This window comes from Delphinapterus leucas, chromosome 1, assembly GCF_059928025.1.
Source record: "Delphinapterus leucas isolate spDelLeu-1000000601 "Yukka" chromosome 1, BTC_Dleu_Yukka2, whole genome shotgun sequence".
NCBI classification, from domain to species: Eukaryota; Metazoa; Chordata; class Mammalia; order Artiodactyla; family Monodontidae; genus Delphinapterus; species Delphinapterus leucas.
Genome location: NC_143129.1, coordinates 144,086,194 through 144,099,893, shown reverse-complemented (window position 1 = coordinate 144,099,893; position 13,700 = coordinate 144,086,194). Strand labels below are relative to the sequence as shown.

The following is a 13,700-nucleotide window of genomic DNA, read 5'->3' as shown; positions in this document are numbered from 1 at the left end:
GTTGGTTGTTTGGCTTGAGGTGACCCAGCACTGGAGCCTACCTGGCTCTTTAGTGGGGCTAATGGCAGACTGTGGGAGGGCTCACGCCAAGGAGTACTTCCCAGAACTTCTGCTGCCAGTGTCCCTGTCCCCACCATGATCCACAGCCACCCCCTGCCTCTGCAGGAGACCCTCGAACACTAGCAGGTAGGTCCAGTTCAGTCTCCCATGGGGTCATTGCTCCCTCTCCTGAGTCCTGATGCACACACTACTTTGTGCGTGCCCTCCAAGAGTGGAGTCTCCACTTACCCTGGTCATGTTGAAGTCCCGCAATCAAATCCCGCCAGCCTTCAAAGTCTGATTCTCTAGGAATTCTTCCTCCCATTGCCGGACCCCCAGGCTGGGAAGCCTGACATGGGGCTCAGAACCTTCACTCCAGTGGGTGGACTTCTGTGGTATAAGTGTCCTCCAGTTTGTGAGTCACCCACCCAGTGGCCTTGGGATTTGATTTTATTGTGATTGCGCCCCTCCTACCATCTCACTGCAGCTTCTCCCCTGTCCTTGGATGTGGGCCATCTGTTTGGTGCGTTCCACTCTCCTCCTGTCGATGATTGTTCAGCAGTTAGCTGTGATTCTGGTGCTCTCCAGAAATTTATATCCTTTGATCCAAAAATTCCACCTTGAGAATCTTCTAAGGAATTATGAGAGGTATAAAAAGATTTTTATGCAAAGAATTTCATTGCAGCATGAACTATAAGAGCAAAAATATTGGGGGAAAACCCTCAAAAGCCTAACAGTAAGAGAATTGTTGTGTAAATTATGGTGTAAACATAGAAGAAATATTACAGAACCATTTCCTGTGGAAAATGGTCATATATGTAAAGTATGGTTTTATTTATGTAAATTTTATCTTTTTCTTACACACACACACACATACACACACACACGCAGAAAAAAAATAATTGGATAAAAATATACCAGCATGTTAACAGTGGTTATCACTAGATTGTGGGGTTGTGGATTAAAGAAAAAAAGTTCTTTTTGTGCTTTCTGTGTTTTCTACTTTTTTCATGAGGAATGTGTATTCCCCTTTAGAATTAGAAAAGAAACTTAATAAAAAGTTGACTTAAAAGAACGTTATCCAGCAAAAATCTTTATAACTTTACCACTGTGAACCTTGTGAGCTGTGTAAATTGTTGTTTATTTTTATTATTATTATTATTTTTGCGATACGTGGGCCTCTTACTGTTGTGGCCTCTCCCATTGCGGAGCACAGGCTCCTGACGCGCAGGCTCAGCGGCCATGGCTCACGGGCCTAGCCGCTCCACGGCATGTGGGTTCTTCCTGGACTGGGGCACGAACCCGTGTCCCCTGCATCGGCAGGTGGACTCTCAACCACTGCGCCACCAGGGAAGCCCTGTTGTTTATTTTTAATACTACTAATAATTATGGAGTGCTTACTTTATGCAATAATACTGATAATAGCAATTGTTCAGTCCTCACTATGTGAAAGGCACTTAAACACTTTTATTTATGATATCAATTGCTACCTGTAAAACAGACTTATACTAAGGATTATAATCCTTCCCATTATATAGATGAGAAAACTGAGACTCCTAATGGATAAGCAACTTGCTCAGAGTCACAGAGCTTTCAGTGGTGGAGCCAGGGCTTGAGCTAGGTTTGTTTGACACCAGGACCCCTGTGCTTCTCCACTAGAAGTTCACTGGTGGAGCCACTTCCCTCCTGGACAGCATGAGATATCTCACAGGACAGCTCTTCCAAGGTGAGCCTGCATCATAAGGCCGCATGGGTCACAGCCTTGGGTTGGCTCAACACTGAGTCCAACCTCCTTTGATTGTTAGAGTCAGCTGGCAGTCAGAGGACTGATTTGAAGAGAAAATCCAATTTTCCTTGAGGTTGAGGAAAACAGGCTTTCCTTTCTATTTTATTCAATGAAAATGGAGAAAACCCACAAGAGAGCTGAAGCAGTACCTGCTGATCTTTTCCTAAACAGCAGCCTCTGTTATCCATTTTCTTGGCCTCCATGTCTGACCCAAACCCTGCAGATGGACAGTCTTTTCCTTTAGAAACACTGGTATCTTCAATTAGGTTACAGCCAAGGCCTCCAGTTCTGTAAGCCTTCTCTGCCTCCTTCCATGGCAGTCCACGTCTCTGTGATGCTCTGTGAAGGGTTAATATTTAACTCGCACACGGTGACCTGTTGTCTTTCATTTTCCAGGTCTTCAAAGGGAGCAGTGTTTGGCTGGGTCCCTTTGGTTTCCAAGACCTGCCTAGACCTTGCAGGGTTGTGGTGAGGATTAGTGATAGTGGTAGAAAGCCCATTATTCTGTAGCCTCCATGAAGACAGGGTAATGCTTGCCTTGTCCCCATAGGGATCTCCATTTTTTGGCCTGGCACCCTGCACATAGCACGTATAGCAGATCTTTGATGAGTAACGGTATGAATGAATGAACAGAGCACACCGCGTGGAAGAGCCCGGGCACTCACCAACCCCTAGCCACGATACATTGTTGGCCTGCCCCTCTCTGACCCTTAGTCTGCACATCTGTATGACAAAGGATTTGCGTAGTTGGTCCCAAGGGTGCCTTCCAGATCTGACATCTTTGCCTGTGTCTATATACTCCTGCAGTGAGCTGGGACTTGGGGTGGAAAGACGATCTTCCCAGCATGTGCCCAGAATTATTTGATGTGTTCTCCATGTGAGAATAGGAGCCTGTGGACCCTCCCAGGGTTCATTCCACCCGCTTTGTACCCGATCTGGGCCTCTCTTGCATGGCAGTCTGCAACATCTGTCAGAAACACTTGTGCCAGGATGACTCTTGCCTCAAGTATGTCCTTGGAAAGCCCTCACGATACGGAGCCTGCTGGGAGTTTATGTAACTGGACGAGTGGCCAGGAGAGCATGCGCAAAGGGCTCTGTGACCCTTCAGGGTGACTCAGCTACAAGCTGTACATAGTGTGCAAACTCCAGAGGAGAGAGCACCTTGGGGACAGGGGCAGGAAATTCTGCCTCTACTTTATATATGTATTTTTTGATGGTTATTCCCCTTTTTACTCTAAAAAGGAAGGGCTTGAGGTAGCTGACCCAAACATAAAAAGTATGAGAAATAAAAGAGTGAAAAATTAATGAGGAAATTAGGATGAAGGAAAAATAAGGTTTTCTGGGGAGGTCCTCTGTCTGCCCCTCCAGATCCACTCTCCATCCTTCTCCAACCTGCTCTCTGCTCTGGGGTTTGACCTACATCTAGATCCTCTTTGGGTTTGGTCATGGAGACAGCCAGCAGGAGATCAGAAAGTGAGAGGGGTCCCTTCAGGCAGGTTGCATCCTTCCATGGGGAACACGAATCCTCTCAAGGTGACCTTCCCAACAAAACTCTCTGCCTCTAGACAGGTAACTGCTCTGTCCCTTGGGAGGAGGGGTGAGAAACCCCCCTGTTACTGGCCCCTGGTCACTGTGTACTTCCCCTACCTCCAGCTCACACCTCTGTAAGTAGTCCCACTGTAAATAAAGCCTGCTTGAATTACACTCATTTCAGTGCACCATCTGTTTCCTGTTAGGACTCTGACTGATACATAAGGGTAGGAAGAAAGTGAGAGGCAGTCAGAAATAATGCTCATAAATTAAATACAAATCATAGTGCCCTGTACATGTGCTCCCCTCCAAAGGTACATCTGTGCATGTGTGGCATATTTGACTCTGACCTTCCCAGTGACCAAAACAACAGAACCATAGGAGGAGACCTCAAGTCTTATCTCTTCCGCCTGCCAGAGCCTGAAGGCTCTTCCTAGATACAACTCTCACCGTCACTCCCATTACCTTGTGTTGTGGATTGAGTTTTGTTCCCCCAAAAGGTAGGTTCAAGTCCTAAGCCCTTGTGCCTGTGAATGGGACCTTACTTGGAAGAGGGTCTTTGTAGATGTAATCACATTAAAAGGAGGGCTCACCCTAATCCCATGACTGGTGTCCATATAGGAAGAGGGAACTTTGGACACAGAGACACACACAGTGCGACATCATGTGAAGATGGAGGGAGAGGTGGGGGTGATGTACGACCACCAGAAACTAGGATGGGGAACTGGGACAGATTCTCCCTCAGAGGCTCCAGAAGGAACAACCCTGTTGACAGGGTTGACACCTTGATTTCAGATTTCTAGCTTCTAAACTATGAGAGAATAAGCTGCTGTTTTCAGCCACCATGTTTGTGGTTCATTCATGATGGTAGGCCTAAGAAAACTCATATGTTTTGATCTGGTACCAAGGCTGTTCGTGGTCTGGCCTCACCTACCTTTCTAGATTCATCTGCCACCACTCACCAGCTTACTGTTTAGCTCTGGTTCTCATATATGCATAGCCTTTCATATTTCCAAGCCTTTGGCTATATTCTTATTGCTGCCTGGAATGCCTTTTCTACTTTACTGGACTTGGCTAAATTTTTTTCACTCTGAGACATTTACCTCAGGCATTACTTTCTCCAGGTGACCTCCCCTGTGTCTCCCAGCTGTGTTGGGCCCACCTCCTTTGGGCTCCCACATCATTGTAACAGATGATTTGGCATTTGTTGCCCTCTCTAGATGATAACCTCCTTAAGGGCAAGGTTCTGTTTACCTCTGCATCTCCAGGGTCTAGAACAGTGCCTGGTACATAGTAGATGCCCTATCAGTGTCTCTAGAACTGTACAGTTCCTTAACATGACATTGTTCTGGTACTTGCTATAAGACAGGTACTTTTCTAGGTATTTTGTGTTCTTTTCATTGGATAAAGAGAAGTGGATAAAGAAATTGAGTGTTGGAGAGTGTGACGGTTAATTTTATGTGTCCATTTGGCTAGGCTATGTGCCTGTTTGCTTGGTCAAAAATCAGTCTAGATGTAATAAAGGTGTTTTTTTTTAAAGATGTGATTAACATTTGAATCAGTTGACTTTGAGTAAAGCAGATTACCCTCCATAATGTGGATGGGCCTCATCCAATTAGTTGAAGGCCTCAAAAGAAAAGACTGAGGTCCCCTGAGGAAGGAGGAATTCTGCCTCCAGACTGTTTTTGGACTCAAATGCAGCATCAACTTTTAACTGACTTTCCAGCCTGCCAACCTGCCCTACAGATTGTATGCTTGCCAGCCTCCACTGTCATGTGGACCACTTCTTTAGACTAGATCTCTCTCTTTTTCCACATGTATCCTATTGGCTCTGTTTCTCTGGAGAACCCTGACTAATAGAGAGAGGATATTTTCTGAGCTTATGTGCGTACATGTAGTTGAACTGGGATTGAAATTAGGTCTGACACTGCAGCCTAGGCTCTTCCATTCCAATCTGCTGCCTCTTTACACTGGACATTTAGAGGGGGTCCTGATGAGGGATGATCTGAATACTGTATTGTTGTCCCTAACAAATCTATCTTGAGCAATCAGCTTGGGGCCTTGCATGGAGTATGTTGATCAAATGAGTCGTGTGTTTACTAAATCTCATTTTGCTTTTGCTCAGCAAGCAGAAATGTTTATTCCTTTAAAAAACACAACTGCTAAGTGAGGCAATATAAATGGGAACCCAGTCCTTTAAAGTGGCTGAGATGTTCATTGGCAGAACATTAAAAATGAGAGATGTTGGTTTTAGCTCTCAACAACGATGCCATTTTTCATCTCTGTGTCATATTGTGTCTACGCAGCTTGGAAATGATGGCAGCACCCAAATATCCATTCCTGTCTGTATGGAAGCCTTCCTTCCAGGGAACGTGCATTCCAGGAGTGGACCTGTATGAGGCCAAGGCAATGAGAAAGGCAGCCTAGGGAACTACCCTTTATTGAGAAGTTAACATTTCTATTTTACCTTAAGTCTTACTACCCTTTAAACTTGTTCTTTTTTCTTTTTGCAAATGGTGAAGTTGGGGCTCAGAGCGGAGCAGTAGCTTGCTATGTTCCTGAAACATATTCAAGAGATATTTGTGAGCACTTACTATGTGTCAGGCACTGGGCTGAGTGCTGAGAATTCAGTGGTGGATAAGAATGATAGACCTTGGTCCTTCTGAAATTAACAGCCTACTGAGGCAGAAAGGGATGAAACAGATGAAAGTAACACATCCAAGCAGTGTGACTCTGTGTGGCTAATGGCAGAGCTGGGATTCGAACCTGAGTATGAAAACCTTCAAATCGCAGACTTGTCTTGTTTCTCTTTTCTTGCTTTGGTAATGTCCTTGTTTTACAGTGCTCCTTATTCTGGTGCCTTCTTAGGCTACTGTCACTAAAAAATTTCTGTTCAATCCAGCAGATCTTAATAAACTGATTTGCTTCTTTTCAGTCATAGGGGGTTTTTGGAGAGTGAAGGGTTAAGGTCCTAGCTCCACTTCATACAAACTGTGTGACCTTGGACAAGTCCCATGAACCCCCTAAGTTTCATTTTCCTCAACTGTAATATGAAGTTGATGCGAGGCTCAGCTGAGAGCATGAATGGGAAAGGGCTTTGTAAACATTAAGAAGCTCTCCAAAGCCTGGAGATTATTAAGAACAAACAAACAAACAAACAAACACCTGTCTAAACCTTCTCAGCAAATAGCTGGGCATTATTCAAAATAGTTTGAGGGTGGTAGCCAGGGTGAGGTTTCTCTTTGCATAATATATTCAGCAAATACTTTAAGCAAATTAATAGCCAAATAAGATTGGAAAAAATAAATATAAGGATTTACAGTCTGTATAAAATTTAAGCTAGTTTTCAAGTCTTTCAAACCTCTTTTAGTTATAGTGAGCATTTCCTTACAACGTGTTCATTACAAAAACACTTTACTTAACCAAGTAGAGGGAAAAAAAGCAAGCATTAGGTATCTCGTCCACTAGACTGAAAACAGGGAGCTCTGCATTTTAAATTAGCCAAACCAAACTTCTCTCTCCTTTTCTTTTAGATGAGAGAGTCGTTGCTTATAAACTTTGCTCCCTCGACAACAGCTCCATCCTGAAGAATCTATGCTGTGCACTGCATGACAAGTATAAATACCTAGGACATAGCCAGGCCTTTATTTTCTAGGGGGGTTGCTCTTTTAATTTATTTCCTGACTTGTTTGGGGTCATTATCTGACAGCTTACAATGTAGTCTCTACCTTCAAAAATTTCAGCTAAAGCATGACTTGTTTTCCCTGTTGCCCTGGGTTCTACAGATCATAATGCCTGGCACAGAGTTCAATAAGTGATAGCTACTTTTAAAATAATAATAATAATTACTATTGCTATTATTACTACTGTTATTATATCTTTGCATACATATTTTTGTAATGAATATGTGGAAATTGGAAGCAGGCCAAAAAAAACCTTGTGAGTAGAAAACAAATTTAAAAATTGTGTGTCTTTTTAGACCCTCATCCCAGCCTGTTTTTCCTTTGTTACACAGAGTTCTAACATGCTTAACATTTAGGTTATACATAGCAGATTAGAAGTAATGGAATCTTTCTGTAAGGAAAGAAAAAAGTGTGCCTATTTCTATCTGCCAGATACTGAAGGGTTATCAGTGTTCTCTTGCTACTGAGGGTAGAATCGGAACTGGGTTCTGAGTTTGACTCTTGGGCCCGCCTCTTACTGGCAAAGTGTGATTTGGGGCTGTATGTCACTAATCTCTTTTATTTCAAAAAATAAAATAAGATAATGATATAAAAAAATAATATCACCAATTTTATGGTGATGATGAGATCCATTCCGTAGACTTACTAATAAGGAGAATAGCTAGTGTTTGCCCAGCTCTTTGTATTGCATGTGGCCTTCATCTACCTGGTTACTGTAAATCCCCTAAGAGCCCTGAGCAGTCAGGGTTTGTATTTCCTCTTGACCAGTGAGCAAAAGCAGACCTGGGAGTGAGTGATGCCTCTCTGGCTACACCACTAGTTAACAGCACGGCTGGGACTAGAGCCCAGCTCTCCTTCCTTCCACCTACTCTGTTGCTCTTAAGTGTAGTTATTATCATCATCAAATACAGTAGAATATGGCTTTAGCAAGGGTATTTCCAGCCTCCATTTCCCAAGACTCTTCAATTTGTTTGATGCATTTGAGTTAACAAGTGCCTATTCGGTGCCTAATACATCAGGGCCCATGAGGAGGTGGGGTGATGCGTGTGGAAGAGGGTACAAAGCACCCAGATCTAGTGGTACATGAGGACATTAAAAGAAAATTTTAAAAAAATTCAAATGGCTTTTATAATGTAGGATTATAACAAAGTAAACAGGGATAAGACTCATCTATTTCCCAAGATCTGCTTATACAAAATTAAGTTATTTTGTTATTTGGTTTTGGAGACTAAAGAGGCGAGGCCATATTCTGGTGGCCAGGGTAGGGTTTTCTTTTGAAGAGTATAATTGATTCCATTGTCAGTCATTCCGGGAATTGTTAATTCTAGGGCAGAACCTGAGTGAAATTTTGTACTGGGTCAAGAAGATTTTGGCTCCAGAATTGAGCTGGGAACGGAGGATTGAGACAATTGTGATGGTGGTGTGAACAAGAATGGGGGAGTATATTAAGATGAATAATGGACCCCCCAAGATGTCAGCTCCAAATCCCTCCAACCTGTAGATGTTATCTTATTTGGAAAAAGAGTCTTTGCAGCCGGGATTGAATTAAGACCCTTGCGATGGGGAGATTATCCGGGATTATCAGGGTAGTCCTAAATTCAATAACATGTATTCTTTTAAGAGAGGCAGAGGGAGATTTGAGGACAGACAGAAAGAAGGAGGCAGTGTGATTTGGGAGACAGAGATTGGAGTGATGCAGCCACACATCAAGGAGTGCCAACAGCCATGAGAAGCTGAAAGAGACCAGGAACACGTTCTTCCCTAGAGCCTCTAGAGTGAACATGGCCCTGCCTACACCTCGATATTGGTCCAGTGACACTGACTTTGGACTTTTGGCATCCAGAACTGTGAGAGAATACATTACTGCGGTTCCAAAGCCACAAAGTTTACAGCAGCCCCACGAAACTAATACGGGGCTTAGAGGGTAGTCAGCTGCCCTTGGCCATGTGGAGGACGCACATCTGCAGCATCCCAAACCTCCAACTTCACTGCTGGCAATAATGGCAGTTGCAGCATTGGTGCAAGTGGTCCACAGAGGTGAGCTGATCTTGGAGCAGCCAGTATCCACTGCAGCCTCAAGTGGGAGTATGTGAATCCCAGGGCCATTAGCAAGGGATGAAAGGAACTAGGACTCCTCTTGGACTGTGAGGAGAGCCAGGCCTTTGCAAAGGCGGGTGGCGGCATCAGTGTTCACCACAGGTGGAGAGCAGGGACTGCGGGGCTGCTTCAGCTTGGAGGTAGAAGAATGTCTAATGGCAAGGGCAGGCCCGTGCTGCACACCTGCAGGCCCTGGAGCAGGAGTTCATGTGGAACGTGTATACCATATGTCTAAATATTTAAAAGTTATAAATCAACTCAATAAGCTATTAAGCAGTATATTTTGAAAATATATTTTGAAATTAAAACAACATGCTAAATGATAGTTTTTGAATGCTGTCTTAAAGCTACATTTAAAATGTAGTCTTTAAGTGAGTGAAAGTTTGGCAAAGTATAAAATACGACTGAATTTAATTATTATTGAATATATCTGAGTGTTCTGTTGATGAGCCAAAAATGTTTGGATGAGTGACAAAACTGAGACATACATAATTCATGAAGTTTGATGTCATTATTCCATAAATAATTTTCTTGCCTCCATTTCTGCAAAATTAGCAATTATGCTTTTTTATCTTGATTATGTAATGCCCTTCTTTATCTCTGTTAACATTCCTTGCTTGGAAGTCTGCTCTGTGTGAAATTAATATAGCTATTCTTGCTTTCTTTTGATGGCATGATTTAAAAATGCACAAAATATGTAAAAAAAAGTTAGAGAAGGAAAACAAATGAAATGAGGCCAATGATCATTTTGCTTTCTGCCTGGAGGTACTTTTCAGACTACGATATAGGGATGAGAATTTTAGTCAGATCATAACAGTTCTCCCCGAATTCAGGAGTCAGAGATCAGAGTTCGGGGAGGTGGGCTTTGCTGGAATTTGCAGAGCAGGGTACCAGAGAGGAAGGAAGTACACAGAGAGAAAGCTCCAGGTATCTGCATAGGCTTCTCTTGAGTCTACTTTGAATATGAAGCTGCACATGCATAGGGAGAAACTGCAGCCAAGATAAGAAGGACTGAGGAGCTGTAGGCAGGACGATTCCTAAATCTCTCCTAGTGTTGAGAGAGATTTGCAGCCAGAGTAGAGAGACCTCATTGAATACCTAAGGCATTCAGTAAATGACAGAAGGATCATCCCTTGTGAGAAGTCCTACATGAGCCCTCAATTAAAGGCTTCTCTATAAAGCTTAAGTACATTCTTGAAAGGATCAGGCTGATCCCTAAGTCATTTAGCTGCCTACCAGAACAAAGTCTGAAACTCCTAATAGGAAGACAACAAAGCCCGGCACACAACAATGTCCAGGATACAATTAGAGATTATTAGACAGGTTAAGAAGTAGGAAAATGAGATAGTAATAAAAAAAGAAAACTCAGCCAATACAGACAGACCCAGAAATGACAGATAATGGAATTAGCAGATAAGAACTTTATAATAGCTATAATTATGTTCAAGTATTTAAAGGAAAAACATGGACATGATAAATATTGAAATGGAAGATATTTAAAAAACAGTGAAATAGAACTCTTATAGATGAAAAATATGATTTTAAACAAAAAAATTCATATCTAGTGGGATAACACAGGTTGGACGTTATAGACAATAACATCACTAAAGCAATAAATTATCTGCATTCGTCTACTTGGGCTGCCATAACAAAATACCACAGACTGAGTGGCTTAAACAACAGAAATTTATTTTCTCATGGTTCTGGAGGCTAGAAGTCCAAGATCAAGGTGACTTCAGGGTTGGTTTTGGCTAAGACTGCTCTTCCTGGTTTGTAGATAGCTGCTTTCTTACTGTATCCTTGCATGTCCTCTTCTCCGTGTGTACATACAGGGGGTGGGGGGAGAGAGAGAGAGATCTTTGGTGTCTCTTCCTCTTCTTGTAAGAATACCAGTACTGTTGGATTCGTACCACTCCTTACGACCTGATTTAACTTAATTACCTCACTAAAAGCCTTGTCTCCAAATAAGTCATATTAGGTGTTAGGCCTTCTTCATATACATTTTAAGGGGACACAATTCAGTCTACAACAGTATCCAAACTGAAGCACAGAGAGAAGAAAATACTTAAAAGGAAAAGACAGAGCCTCTGTGACCCATGAGGTATTAACCTTAGGAGATGCTGGATAAAGAATATACGGGAACTCTCTGTAGTATTTTTTGCAATTATTCTGTAAATCTAAAATTATCTCAAAATAAAAAGTTAAAAATAAATTTCCCCACAGAACAAAAATAACAGCAAAAACATCTTAATGCCCAGATGGCTTCACTGGTAAATTCTACCAAACATTTAAGAAAGAAATAATATCAGTCTTACACAAAGTCTTTTTAGAGGAAAAGGGAATACTCTCCAACCCACTTTATGAGCCTAACGTTACCCTGACAGTAAAACCAGCCATAGATATTACAAGAAAGGAAAATCCAGTACTAACTTCCCTTATGAATATAGATGCAAAATACTAGTGAAAAATTAGCGAATCACGTCCAGCATATATCCTGTGTTTATCCCAGGAATACAAATTTGGTTTAACATCTGAATTTAGTTAATGTAATACACGATATTAATAAAATAAAGGAGAAAAGAATATGATCATTTCAATAGACACGGAAAAAGCATTTGACAACATTCAACATCTATTCATGATAAAACTTCTCAGCAAACTAGGAACAGAAGGAAACTTTCCTAACCTGATAAAGGTCATTAACAATAAAACCTCCAGCTGACCCCTCATACTTGAGGCTGAGAATGAATACTTTCCCCTTACTGTCAAGGATGTCCATTTTCACCAGTTGTATTCAGTATTGTACTAGAGATCCTGGAAAGTGCATAAAATAAGGGGAAAAAAGGCCCTTAGATTGGAAAGGAAGAAGTAAAACTGATTTCATTTCTGGATGACATAATCATACACGTAGAAAATCCCATGAAAACTACAAAAAAGATACTAGAACTAAGTGAATTTAGCAAGGTCATTGGATACAAGTTCAATATACCAAAAATCAATTGTACTTCTGTACAGAGCAAGAAACAATTGAAAATGAAATTAAAAAACAATGTAATTTAAAGTAGCATCAAAAACTATGAAGTAGGGTAAGTTTATTTAGATATGTGAAAACTGCAAAACACTGGTGAGAGAAATTAAGACCTAAATCAGTAGTGTGATATACTATACTCAAGAATCAGAAACATTATTTTCAAGATGCCAGTTCTCTCCCAAATTAATCTATAGATGTAATGAAACACCCCCTCCCCCCAAAAAAAATTCCAGAAGGCTTTTTGTAGAGATTGACAAGATTATTCTAAAACTTACATGGAAATGCAAAGGACCTAAAATAGCCAAAACACTTGAAAAGAACAAAGTTGGTGGAGTTGCCATAACTTGATACTGCGATTTACTATATAACTACAGTAATCACGACAGGGTGGTATTGGTGCAAAGATAGATATGTAGGTTAATGAAACACAGTAGAGTCCAGAACGAGAAACACAAATAGAGGGGCAATTGCTTTTTGACCAAGGTGCCAAGACAATCTGGGAAAAGATAGTGTTCACAACAAATGGTGCTAAAACTGGATATCCGTTTGAAAAATATGAACTCTGATTCTTACCTCCCACACCATGTACAAAAATTAACTAGAAACTGATCATAGATCTAAATGTGAAAACTAAAACTATAGAAAAAATGGTGATCTTGGGAACAGAACAAAATTTCTTAGGACATAAGATTACAAATCATAAAAGAAAATAATTGATATATTTTTCTTCATCAAAAGTAAAAATTCTGCTCTTCAAGGTAAAATATTAAAATGAAAACTTAAGCCACAGGCTGGGAGATATATCATAAAAATTAGTATCAAGAATATATAGAGAAATTCTTTTTTTGGGGGGACCATGCTGAGCAGCTTGCAGGATCTTGTTCCCAGACCAGGGGTTCAACCCAGGCCGTCAGCAGTGAAACTGAGGAGTCCTAACCACTGGACTACCAGGGAATTCCCAAGAATACCTAGAGAACTTCTACAGTCAATAATAAGAAGACAAACAATGCAGCAAAAATCAGGCAAAAGATTTGAACAGACACTGTATGAGCAAAGATAAGTGAACAAACAATAATCACATGAAAATATGTTTGATATCATCAGTAGGAAATTAGAAAAATTTAAATTACAATGCAGTTCCATTATATACCCATCAGAATGGTTAAAATTAAAAAGACTGATCATACTTAGAGTTGGGGAGGTGTGGAGCTACCAGAAGTCTCATAGATTGCTGGTGGGCATATAAATGGTATAGTGGTATAGACGGCTCAGCAATTTCTTATTAAGTTAATCATACTCTAACCATACAACCCAGCTATTCTTCTCTTAGGCATTTATCTGAGAGGAATGAAAACGTACACATGAACCAACGTTCACAACATTTTTATTCACAACAGTTCCGAACCAGAAACAACGCAAATGTTCATCAACAGGTGAATGGATAAGCAAATTGTATATCCATGCAATGAAATACTTGTCAGCAAAAAAGGAAACGAATTACTGATACATGCAGCAAATGGATGCACCTCAAAAG

At 41.2% G+C, this 13,700-nt stretch overlaps 1 long non-coding RNA gene across 1 annotated transcript in view; it reads left to right on the top strand.

Annotated features, from left to right (window-relative positions):
* Positions 1-13,700, top strand: part of LOC149750747 (uncharacterized) — a 40,272-nt gene that overhangs the window by 16,678 nt on the left and 9,894 nt on the right. The window contains exon 1 of the long non-coding RNA XR_016395205.1: positions 1-13,700. This exon is cut by the window's left edge and continues 16,678 nt beyond it. This is a non-coding gene — a long non-coding RNA (uncharacterized LOC149750747).